The sequence below is a fragment of the Marmota flaviventris genome, chromosome 10, assembly GCF_047511675.1.
Source record: "Marmota flaviventris isolate mMarFla1 chromosome 10, mMarFla1.hap1, whole genome shotgun sequence".
Taxonomy (NCBI): domain Eukaryota; kingdom Metazoa; phylum Chordata; class Mammalia; order Rodentia; family Sciuridae; genus Marmota; species Marmota flaviventris.
Genome location: NC_092507.1, coordinates 16,968,496 through 16,980,666, shown reverse-complemented (window position 1 = coordinate 16,980,666; position 12,171 = coordinate 16,968,496).

Here is a 12,171-nt window from a genome sequence, read left to right as displayed (position 1 = left end):
TTTATTCGTAATCCTTGCAAGGAATATTGTTTTCAAATTATAACTGCCTATGTGAGTGATCAAATTCATGCAAAATTTCTTGTCTATTCCAACATGTATTGTGGCTGTCAGACTGAGAGTTAGTCTAAATTCAAGTATTCAAAATAGCATTGATTGATTGGTGTTCTCTCATAGTCTTTTCTAATTTTGAAATTCTATCCTTTATTTAAAAAAACAGGTTCGGAAGGTTTTTGAACATTTTTGCAGGCATTGAATAATTCACATTAAAACAAGTAAATGGGGCTGGGAAAGCAGATTGCAATTTACTTTGACCCACATTCTTAGGATAATTTGTGGCTGCAGACCTTATTTGTGCATAAGTAAACATACATACAAAGAAACTTGTTAGTACTGTGGCGTCAATTGCACTGCGCACTAAACTTCAGTTTTAGTATATGTGATTGTGACTACCTCTTCAGTTACTGGTTTAGGAATATAATTTCCTATTGCCACGTAAATTTGCTTTGGGATTCAGTCATGCTTATAAGAGGCTTTTAAATATCTAGTAGTTATACCTCTGACTTTCTGTTAACACTTCTTTTATTTTTATATTTTGACTATCTCTAATGGCTAAATTTTTTGCTGGCCAAGTCAAAACATTTCCCTATTTCCTTTAAAAATTCCTATTTATTCTAATGACATTTTTGCTTGAGAATGAGAAGAACAAAAGACTGTAAACTTTACAGTGCAGAATATTCTGGGTCACTTTCAAATTACTATCACATTTTCCCATCCCTTTTAGTCTTAGATGGTTCTAATTTTTTTTTTTTCTTTCGGAGCTGGGGATGAAAACCCAGGGTTTTGTTCATGCTAAGCAAGCAACTATACCACTGAGCTACATCCTTAGCCCCTCTAAAATTTTTTTTTATTAATAAAAATATACTCCATTGGGAAATAATTAAAATGGTTATACCATTATTTTGTTTTGTTCCTGTTTGGTGCCTTTTGTGATAGCAATATTAGATTTCAAAATCATAAGCCACTTAATACCTTGTGAGCTTAGTTAGATCACATTTTGAGTTTCATGACTTCTCTTCATTTTGTATAAAAAAATTAGCTTGCTGATGAAAGTCAATATATCTCATTTCTTTTTCAAAGTTCACTCAAAACAGTATAGTAATTTAACAGGCCTTATTAACATTTCTTTTATTTTTTTAGAAACATGGTCTGTTGAGTTCCAAGTTAACATGGGTGTTATTCAGTAAGGTTTAGGTTTAATTGTTTTTCTTATGCCCCTGTCTGCAAGACAACAAGCATCTTTAAATGCTGCTATTAAATTTTGAAATACAAAATGAAGCTGTAAATCTTTAAATTAGACCTTAAACCCTGATTTTTCTACAAATAAAATTTGAGTTGTTTACATTTCTAAAAACTTAGATGTTACAAGCTGCAAAGTTGTCATGAAGAAAATTAGGAATGGAAATAGAAGTAATTCTGAAAAAATTTATTGTGCTTCTCTTACCCAACCTAAAATATAAACTCTAAGCAAAAACAAGAATAGAACTTGGGTTCCATGTCAAAATCTTTAATTGCAAGTTATATTTTGAATTTTAAAGTGACTACTTCCTTGTCTGTCCCTCACCAATTAAAAACCTATCTGCAGAGATGTCCTCTAATTTTTTTTTTTACTTAATTGACTATAAAGCGTATGTAAATGTGTCACTTAGAGCTTTTCTTTTTTGATGTCTTATAAATTATTGTAGCAGCATTGAGAGAAAATAAATTCAGAGCGCAATTTTTTACAGAAATAAATCTAACAATATAATGATAAAACCTGAGGGAAGTCTTTATTTTAGATTTGTGGTAGGGTATTTTTTTTGTTTTGTTTTTTAATAGGGGCAAATTGAAAGTTCTGAGTAAATTGGCTTCCTATTCTACATTTCTGTGTTTTTTCCACCCCCAACCTAATTGAGTAGGCTGTTGAGCCTGTTATACTAAAGTGTTTATTGGGAACTATATCTATATTGAGGTACACCTCTTTTTGTAGGAATCCTAATATTGACAAATATACCCCACCCCTATAATGAAAATGCTAATTTTTATTTGATCACTCATTTATAGCAGTTGCTTAAATGTTTGTATTTTATTATATAAAGGTGTTTTAATTACTTAAAAGCAAAAAAGTTCTAATAAGTTGCCAGATTTCCAATAAATTCAAGTTTACTTGATCAAAAGATAAGAAAAATGAATTATGGTTCTGTAGTTAGTTTTTTTAAACAAAGTAGTTAAGTATGATTGTTTTTCAGTTTTCTGAGTTACTGGAGTTATTCTGCAAAAGAAAGCCCAATGCTTTCTGTTAGTAGTAGGTAATTTTTCTCTCACTTGATTTTGAACTCTGATTTAGGAGGTAAACCCTCTTATAAAGGTCAGCATGCATCAAAATAAATTACATATTTTAAATTACATAGAGAAAGGATATAAAATTCCACTTCTAGCATAAAGCCATATTAATTCTTGAAACTCATTACATCATTGCCTCCTGCCCATTTGAAAATAATCATACCTACGTTTTATTAATTGTGTAGTATTTGTAAAACCAAACCCTTCCAGTAAATACTTGCTATAAGGCTATTTTTGTTAGTTAAAACAACGTATAATTATGTTAAAATTTGCCAATTTGATTTTCTAGATAGAACATTACACTGAGCTATCTAGTATTCTTAAAATCAATTACAGTAAATGTTCGTGTTGTCCTTTATTATGTGGAGTCTCCAAGTGAACAGCTAAGTAAAAGCCTTATAGAAAGAGTACACTGGATTTATAAGTGTGTTTATGTTTCTCTAAGAATGAGAGCTTCTGTTAACTTAGGAATTGAGTTGTTACAAGCTAACCAGTGGATTGGATGACTATTGGAGAATCCAGAATAACAAATCCATTAACCAGATACGTTTACTTTTACATTGCAAGTTTGTTGATTAGATCTTTTGAAATGCAAACATCAAGCTATAAAAATGCTGCCTATTTAATGTATTTGTCATTAACGTAACATAAATAATTAATTTTAAGTAGTTACTGGTAATCTTTATAGATTTTTTTTCTTTTTAAATATATGTGTGTGTATATATATATATATATATATTTTTTTTTTATTTAGAGGTTACCAGAAGCTCTGGTTTTGTTTTGTTTTGTTTTGTTTTTTTTTAAATCATTTTCAGATGTTATCCAGAAATCTGCAAGTGTACTTTTCCTGTTTTAACTCCTTCCTTTTATCACCTGACTATCAGGGAAGCGAGGTTGAGGCTGCCCTGACCTGACATGTCATGATGTCGACTTGCTAGGTGGGGTTCGCTGGGGACGATAACCAGTGGAATTGTTGGTAAGAACTTTTTTTTTCTATTTTTTTTTTTTTATCAGTAGTGGGGCATTAAGTGTGGGAGAATGCCCATATCCTATAAGTGGGCAGTTACCTTGGACTTGTAGAAAAATAGATTATATAATATTAAATCTGTTCTTATTAGGAACATATAATAAATACTTCACTTATTCTTAGATTACCAGCTGTTTAGCAAGAAAGGCCTGCAAGTACTGAAGTAATGAAATACTCAGGGTATATTTTAAGCAATCAAGACAGACACCTTACAATCTTAAAAAGAATCTTGGAGAGACCATAAAGTTGACTTATTGTACTATGATTTCTGTCCCTCTAATATATTTACTATATTTTTATTGGGTAGTATATAATGCATCATAATAAATGTCATTGTACACAAATTGTAGTGAAAACGGAAGGTATGATAGACTGGAGGGTTTAAATTAGAAGACATATTTGGTTTAAACACAAGAAGATATATATTTTTAAAATTCTCCAAAACTTTAACATTGTAAAATTAAACCTAAAAGTTTTTGCAGTTTGATAGACAACAGTTGTGTCACTTTAGAGATACATTGATATAATGACTGTCTGTCTGACTATTGGTCAAGAGGATATACATTGCCAAAATTTTAAGACCTTGAACATTAACAGAAACAAACTTGGGGCTTAGGGTATAGCTCAGTAATAAAGTGCATGCTTAGCTTGTTAGAGGCCCTGGGTTCAATCCCTAGCACACAAAAAAATAAGGAACACAAACTTATTAACTGGTAAGATTAGTAGATATATGTAGAATTAAGATTCAAAATTTAGATGATTGCTAAAAATTCCTCACATTCTATAAGGTATTTCACGATGGTTAAATATAAATTGACAAAAATTAAATTTTAATAACTAGGCATTTCTGTCAATACCATATAAAAATAATTATGATATAAGCACTTATTTAAAGTAATTATGGATTTATATGTCTAAAGAACCTCCTAAGTATAGAGCATTACCTTTATTGGTTGGTGATATTACTGTAGAGAAAGAATCTGTTAGGTGTTAACGTGCTAGTAAGCATTGTGAATAGAAATCTTTATCTGTAAGTTTGCTGTAGACTAGCTGTATGCACTACAATGAACGTATACTTTAAGAATTGCAGTGTTGTGTTAAGGTGCTTGCTTCTCTTCTGGCACATTTTATGCATGTATCAGTAATAGGAAAAAAATCAGAGTATAGAACTTTTAAGATTGAACTAAAGAAAAGCATGCTCCTTGGAAGTTTTACGGTAAGAGATAGAAACGTCAAATAATTCCAATGAGTTTGTGTAAGATAAGAAATGCAGTACAGCTGGGGATATAGCTCAGTTGGTAAAGTGCTTGCCTCGCATTCACAAGGCCCTGGGTTCCATCCCCAGCACCACAAAAGAAAAAAAAAAAAAAAAGAGAAATGCAGTTCAGACTTGTTGACTTAATACATTTACAACAAAATACATATGGGACCAAAAACAAAGAAGGCATTTTGTGGGAAAACTTAAATTGCTCAAATAAATAAGGGCTGTTTTATGTAGAACTTTGTCAGGATCCTATGAAACATTGCTTATCTTGATTTCTCACTTATGAAAGTTGGGCATAGGGTCTTTTCTAACCTGTTCAGTAACATAGGTAGAATTGTACTTACATGTGCTTATTTTGGTATTGAGTACTATGTTCTAAGGCTCTTTCTACAATTGGACTGAAAGCTCCTGCAAACATTAAATTGCTGGTATGCATACAGTAACATGAGCAATATCCAAATTGGGACATTTACAAGAACATTTTTCATTTAATCATGATTTTAAGAAAAACCATGCTTTTGGTACAGTGTCCGTGTACCATAACTGTATTGGAATATTTGTACGATGTTAATATTTTTAATAAAATTTAACATGTTCAAAATGTTGTGTTGGTGATTTTGGGTGGGGTGTGATGGGTTCAATTGTGCAAAACAGATGCAGTAGTTATATAATTGAGGATGTTTTAATCAAGTGGAATTCCTATACTCAAATTCAGTATTAGAGATATTGGGTACCTATTAGAAGGAGGGTAGTGATGGAGTAGCATAACAGAAATTTTAAAAGGGCTGAATTCCTGGATTTTTAAATTGTCAGAAAGTACCTTTGCTGGGATTAGTCCTGGGTCTACAGGTGTCAGATAGAAATGTTGGCTTTGGCATGACAGGTTGCCAAAAGGATTTTCTGAGGAAATTGTGGCACAGCCACATTAAAAATGATCCTAGAGAACTTTTAGAGGAAGGCAAATAGAATCACTTGTGCAATACTTTCAGGAGGCTTTTTATTCGAAACCTTGACATGACATGCTACAAGAGAAGAAGTTATAAAGGAGTAAGGGGGAAGATTTGAGGAAGATTGTTAGAGAGTTTGGATATATGATTGAGAAATACTACCAGTGTGCATTTTAAGTACCATGCGAGAAGTTCTCTATTTAAAGTAAACATTACAACATTTATTTTTTCATATTAATACAATTCTCTTGCAGGTCACCTTAATACACTAGTTTTTCTATATCATTTTCCTTGAGGAAGTACTTAGTTCCTCATCAGTCAAAAAGGTAGAAGTTCTGCAGCTCAAAATGGAAATTTACTTGAAGTAAGGTGCTCATTCCACAATATACTTACTCCTCTAAATGCTGCATTCATAACAAGACTTAGGAAAATGTTAGGGACCTGATGATCTGTAGACAAATTAAGTAAGTAATAATTAAGAAGGAGTAGTGATGTAGTCTGCCTTGTCTTTTTCTCACTCTTTCTTTGCATGGTACTTAGATCAAACCCAGGGCCTCATGAATGTTAGGCAGTGTTCTACCGCTGAGCCATATCCCCTGCCCTTTTGAATTTTATTTTGAGAGAGGATCTCACTAATTTGTAAGGCTGGCCATAGAATTGGGGATCCTCCTGATTCAGTCTTCTGAGTAGTGCCCTATCTCCTGAATGAAGACTGTCGAATAAATTTGAGTTTGGGGGAAGAAAAGTGATTATCCTGTTGTTTAAGGATCAGAAAGACAAAATATAGGTATTTTCCAGTGTTTTTTGTTTTATAAATTTTCCCTTGTGTCCCAAAATCAAAGTATCACTCACTGAAACAAAGGAATGCTCTAATACCAGAAGTATCTACATTTGAGTAATTTAAATGTTGGCTGAGCCAGAGGAAGGATGGAGATTGATGGGGCAGCTCACTGATTTATGGTATGTTTTTTACAAAAACGAAAGTTGCTCTTACAAACATTTTGAATTTAACCTGTATTGATGGCTAACCCTGAAATTATTTAGATTATTTTTAGAAATAAGATTTTATTAGGTATTTTCCTGTAGAGTGTGTTATACTTATATAGGGGAATATCTCCTGCCTTAATAGCTTTGAAAAAAATGACATTTCTATTGTGTTTAGAAATTTGTGACTGAAATCACAATCATGTGCAGACATTTCCTGAAAGTGGGAAAAATACCTAATAAGTCAGACCTTTTGGCAAACTCCTATAATTCCAGCAACCTGGGAGACTGAGGCAGAAGGATCTCAAATTAGAGGACAGTCTCACCAATTTATTGAGACCCTGTTTCAAATTTAAAAAAAAAATAAGTAAAATGGCTGGGAGCAGTACCTCTGTTAAATCCCCAGTACTGCGAAATAAGTAAATAAAGTGGGTAATAAAAATAAATAAAAACTAATGAACAAGAGGAGTGTTTCTTTGAACTATTTCACTTAAAATTACCAACTGGTGACTTTTAGGCTTGCTTGTCAAATTATTAAGAAGGTAGGAAGTGGATGGGGGGGCTGAGGTTGTGGCTCAGCGGTGGAGAGCTTGCCTAGCACGTGCAAGGCTCTGGGTTTGATCCTCAGCACCACATAAAAATAAATAAATAAAATAAAAGTATTGTGTCTAACTACAACTAAAAAATAAGTATTTAAAAACAACAACAAAAAGAAGTTAGGAAGGGTCTTTGTAGTAGCCTATATTCCTAATTGTTCAGGAAGCTAAGGTTGGAAAATAACTTTAACCCACAACTTGGGCAACATGGTGAGACCCTTTTAAAATAACATGGAGTTTAATAATTTTTTAATCATTTTCTACAAGAGTAAATGAAGGTGAGAATCAATATTGTCAGGTAGAGTAGCATTGATGAAAAAGAGCTCAGCCTCACATTTTCACATAAGCAAAAGAAAAAATATTTCCTTAAATCTGAAACCATTGTGTTGTCAGAGCTCTCATTTTTCACATAATCTCTTAATAGAATTTATAAACATTTCCATCAGATGTTCTTGGGAGATTAATTTTATACATTTTTAAAATTGTAGATGGACACAATACCTTTATTTATTTATGTGGTGCTGAGGTTTGAACCCAGTGCCTCACACATGCTAGGCAAGTGTTCTACTACTGAGTTACAGCCCCAACCCTGGGAGATTAATAATTTTATCAGTCAGAAATTCTTTGAATTTCATTTGCCTAGGTATTTTTTAAGTAGGTTAAACAGAATTTAATATTATTTCAAAAAGCCATTACTGTTATTGGCTACATCATTTTGAAAATTTTGTGTTTTATATTAATTAAAATGCTATCACAATGAATTGTCTTTATTTGAACTTACTGATTATAATGGTACTTGCTTATTTGGCTGTTATTCAAGTACCTCAGTTTAGTCAGGAGAATATTTTTTTCAGTTTAATATTTTATTTATTAATATTTATTGTTTAGTTGTAGTTGGACACAATACCTCTATTTTGTTTATTTATTTTTATGTGGTGCTGAGGATTGAACCCAGGTCCCCGTATGTGTGAGGCAAGCGCTCTACCGCTGAGCCATAACCCCAGCCCCTCAGTTTGGTATTTTAATTTCACTTCCTTCATACAGTTGGTCAGGAGAATTTAAATGTCCCTCTGGCAGGTTATGGTATAATTAAGTATTCTGGTTAAGTGGTATGTGTTTAGTATTGACTCACTGAAACTTTTCCATGCTTCTGTTAAGAAATAAAATATTTAGCTGGGGATATAGCTGAGTGGTAGAACACTTGTTAGCATGAAAGTGAGGCCCTAGATTCAATCCCAAGTATCATACACACAAAAAATAAATTATCACATTTAAATATAATCTGACGCGGTGCACTGTGGCACACAAACAGCTGCACTGAGGCAGGAGAATCATAAGTTCAAACCCAGTCTGGGCAACTTCGTGAAACTCAGAAAGTAAAATAAAAAGGACTGGGAATGTAGCTCAGTGATAAATGGTCTGCCTAGCATGTATGAGGCTCTGGGTTCACTCCTGAGCAATGCAACCAAATATTAAAAAAAAAAAAATCTGTTTAGAGTTTTTGTGGAAAACATTTGCTGTAAATACAATCAACAACAAATATTGTTATTGAAACCTATTTTTATATTATTAGTAGTAATGTAGATATGTGCATTAGTCATCATAATGTCATTTCTATTTGGCTGTCCTAAATGTGAAAGAAAAGATAAATGAGATTTTTTGTTGCACATATAAAATGATTTTGAAGGAATTTCTGGTGGCTATTTTAATTTTGTAGTTAATCGGTTTAGGTCACAATTCATTTAGTAGTGCTGCTAAATGAGGGCAGAAATCCCTGGGGATTTTGTTTTTTAAAATGCAGATTTTGATTCATCAGATTGAGGCAGGGGAAGAGTCTGCATTTTTAGCAGACTCCTAGATGATGCCAGTGTTCCTGATTACATTTTGAGGAACCCAGTTATAGATTTTTTTTTCACATTTTGGGGCATTTCAGACAGTGGACTTAAATAGAAAAAAATAAGAACTGGTATTTACAATGATATACCTGGATCTAGTTGGTCAGGGATTAAAAAAAAGACAAAACCAAAACTATAATAAAGGCCACCACAGTTGTTAGTAGTTCTAAGACTCCCATGATCTGTAAGAAAATAAAATGAATTTAGAGAAGTTTTAATAGTTTTGGGGACTTGCTAGAACATAGCATAGGAAGGAGAAAGCAAAAAAGATCAGGCTGCTTGAGAAAGTGTCATTGTATGTTTATTTAGGAATTAGATCAGAAAATAGTTTACAACAGTAATTACAGCAGACAAAAATGTAGCTCAGAAAGGGAAGATGGGTAGGTTAGTAAAAATACCAATGAGGTTTGTTTTATTTGTTTGTTTATTTTGAGGGTCTTTAATTTTGCTGCTCAAAAGACATAAACATTAATTAAAGCCAAGTAAACATTGGGTGGTGAACAGCTAAAGCAGACAAAGGAAGAAAATCATTAAAGATGGCTTCTTAAAAACAACTTGCATGGATTCAGAACAACAGGTGGGAAATGTTGTGAAGAATAGAAATGACAGGTGTATCCATCTATATAAAGAGGAGCCAGATAACTGTGATATCTGGTTTTCATTTTTATTTTGAAAAATAAAAATATAAATGAAGTATGGAAAACAAATAACTCTCTGTTTGCTGTTTTTTAAACTGCAAGCTCTTGTTTAATGGTAGGTTATTAATAGTTACAATGGTGCGAGTCCTGTATATGGGGCTCTGTGCTAAGGAGGTGTTTTACATATAATGCACAACCATACAAGGTAGGTTTTATGGTCCCTACTTTAAATATAAGGAACTCAGAGATCCAAGGGTAAGTAGTTTGGTATTTGTAGTTAGTGGCAAACTAAGTACAACTATAAGTAGCAAAGGCAAGATTCAAACCCTTTTCTACATGACTCCAAGTGTACATTCTTTTTTTTTTGGTACCAGAAATTGAACTTACTCAACCACTGAGCCACATCCCAAGCCCTATTTTGTATTTTTAAATTTAGAGACAAGGTCTCAGTTGCTTAGCACTTTGCCATTGCTGAGACTGGCTTTGACCTCAAGGTCCTCCTGCCTCAGCCTCCCAAGCCACTGGGATTATTACATTCATGGGCCACCATGCCCAGCCAAGTATACTTGGTATTTTTGTTTGTTTGTTTTTGGTTTTGTGGTGCTGGGATTGAACCCAGGGCCTTGTGCATGCCTTGTGCATGCAAGGCAAGCACTCTATTTAGCTTTATCTCCAGCCCTGTACGTTCTTACCTTGATTAGATATAGACATACTATGAGATTAAAATTAAATGGTAAAATTTGTTTTTACTTTAAAATGCATTATGTCTAAAATAAAGCAACCTAATTTGAATTTAAAGTAAAACAGACTCTAGAGGTATGATTCAATGGTAGAGTGCCAGTTGGGCATCTTGTACAAGATCCTGGGTTCTATCTCCAGCATGCCCCCCCCAAAAAAATTAGTTTTGTCCAAGATTAAAAGAAGTATTAAGGATTTCTCTCTTGTGTTTTATGTTGATAGTTGTCAAAAAAGTTTTGCTTTTCTTCTGTCATTCATTAAAAAAAATTAGGCCAAAATATCAGTGGATTTTACTCTCTAAGAAATCAATTTTGGACTTGGGATGCAGCTCAGTGGTGGAGTGCTTGCCTAGCATGTGTCCTGGGGAATCCCCAGTACCACCACCCCCACCCCCAAAAAAAGGGGGGGGTGAGCCAGTTTTTATCTAGGCAGACTTAAAATGGATTTGGAAAGGGATACCCCTTTTCAAATGACTTTAAAAAAAGAAAAACATTGTGCCTTTAGCTTATGAAACCTGAATTTATCTTTATTCCTGAGTTCTATCTATAACTATTGTTTAAACATTTTAAAGAGCTAGTATAACAGGATAGTAGGAATTACCAAAAATTTCCCTGAATCTTATAAAAGTAACTTTTCCCCCCCCCAGAGGTTATAGTAACATCTGGATCAATGCTTAGGAAAGGCATCTGTTAATGCTTAGGAAAGGCTACCATTAAGTGATTTGATCTTGTACATTATCAACCAAAAGTAGACATTCACCTGTTTATTGAAAATCTTAAGTCTAGTTTAAGTCTAGCTATTCTTTCATTTCACATCCATTGAATATTTGTTTCAGGAGTTAGCAGTGTAAAGTTTTGTAAGTCATGGTCATTAGATATCATAGAAGGCAACAGTAGATTATAAATATAGATATAGACATACTATGAGATGTGTGGCTAGGGTGGTGGCTCAGTGGTAGAGCACTTGCCTAGCATGTGTGACGCAATGGGTTTGATTCTCAGCACTGCATATAAATAAGTAAAAGGCCCATTGACAACTAAAAAAAATTATTTAAAATAAATAAATAGAAGTTATAATCATCAAACCAATCTTCCAGAAACAACATTGGCATTTGAAAGGTGTTCTTTGCCCCTAATAAACTATTCCGCTTATAATTTTAATACATGAATAATGTGTATGATTTAGATTACTCCAGGATAGAGAAGTTTGTGAAATGTGTGTATTAATGGCTTTTTAGCTAAGATTAATGTCCACTGGATATGATCAAAGTAACTTGATTTAAGAATTTTCACCCATGTACTTCTAATTTTTATTTAAAGAAAATATAAAAATTTGATGAGTGACTAAGTGTGTATGAATCAAAAGAAAAAAAATGTGGTTTCCTTGTGTATATTTTTTGCCATTTATTAAAAACTCAAGCCTTTAAATGAAAAATTCCTGGTCAGGGCTGAATTAATAAACCATTCTCTGAATTATTTCTTTATAGACATATAGATGTTGCTTGACTAAAATGGAATAGGTTTGGGGCTGGAGGTTTATGTCAGTGGTGGAACACTTGCCTAGCATACTCAAGGTTCTGGGTTTGATCCTTAATCCCCTCTCAATTCCCCTTTCTCCCCCCGGAAAAAAAACGCAATAATTTACTAACAATATCTTTTCTCCTTCCCTGTAATCCATAGGTTCCCTATAGGATCCAGGTGTTT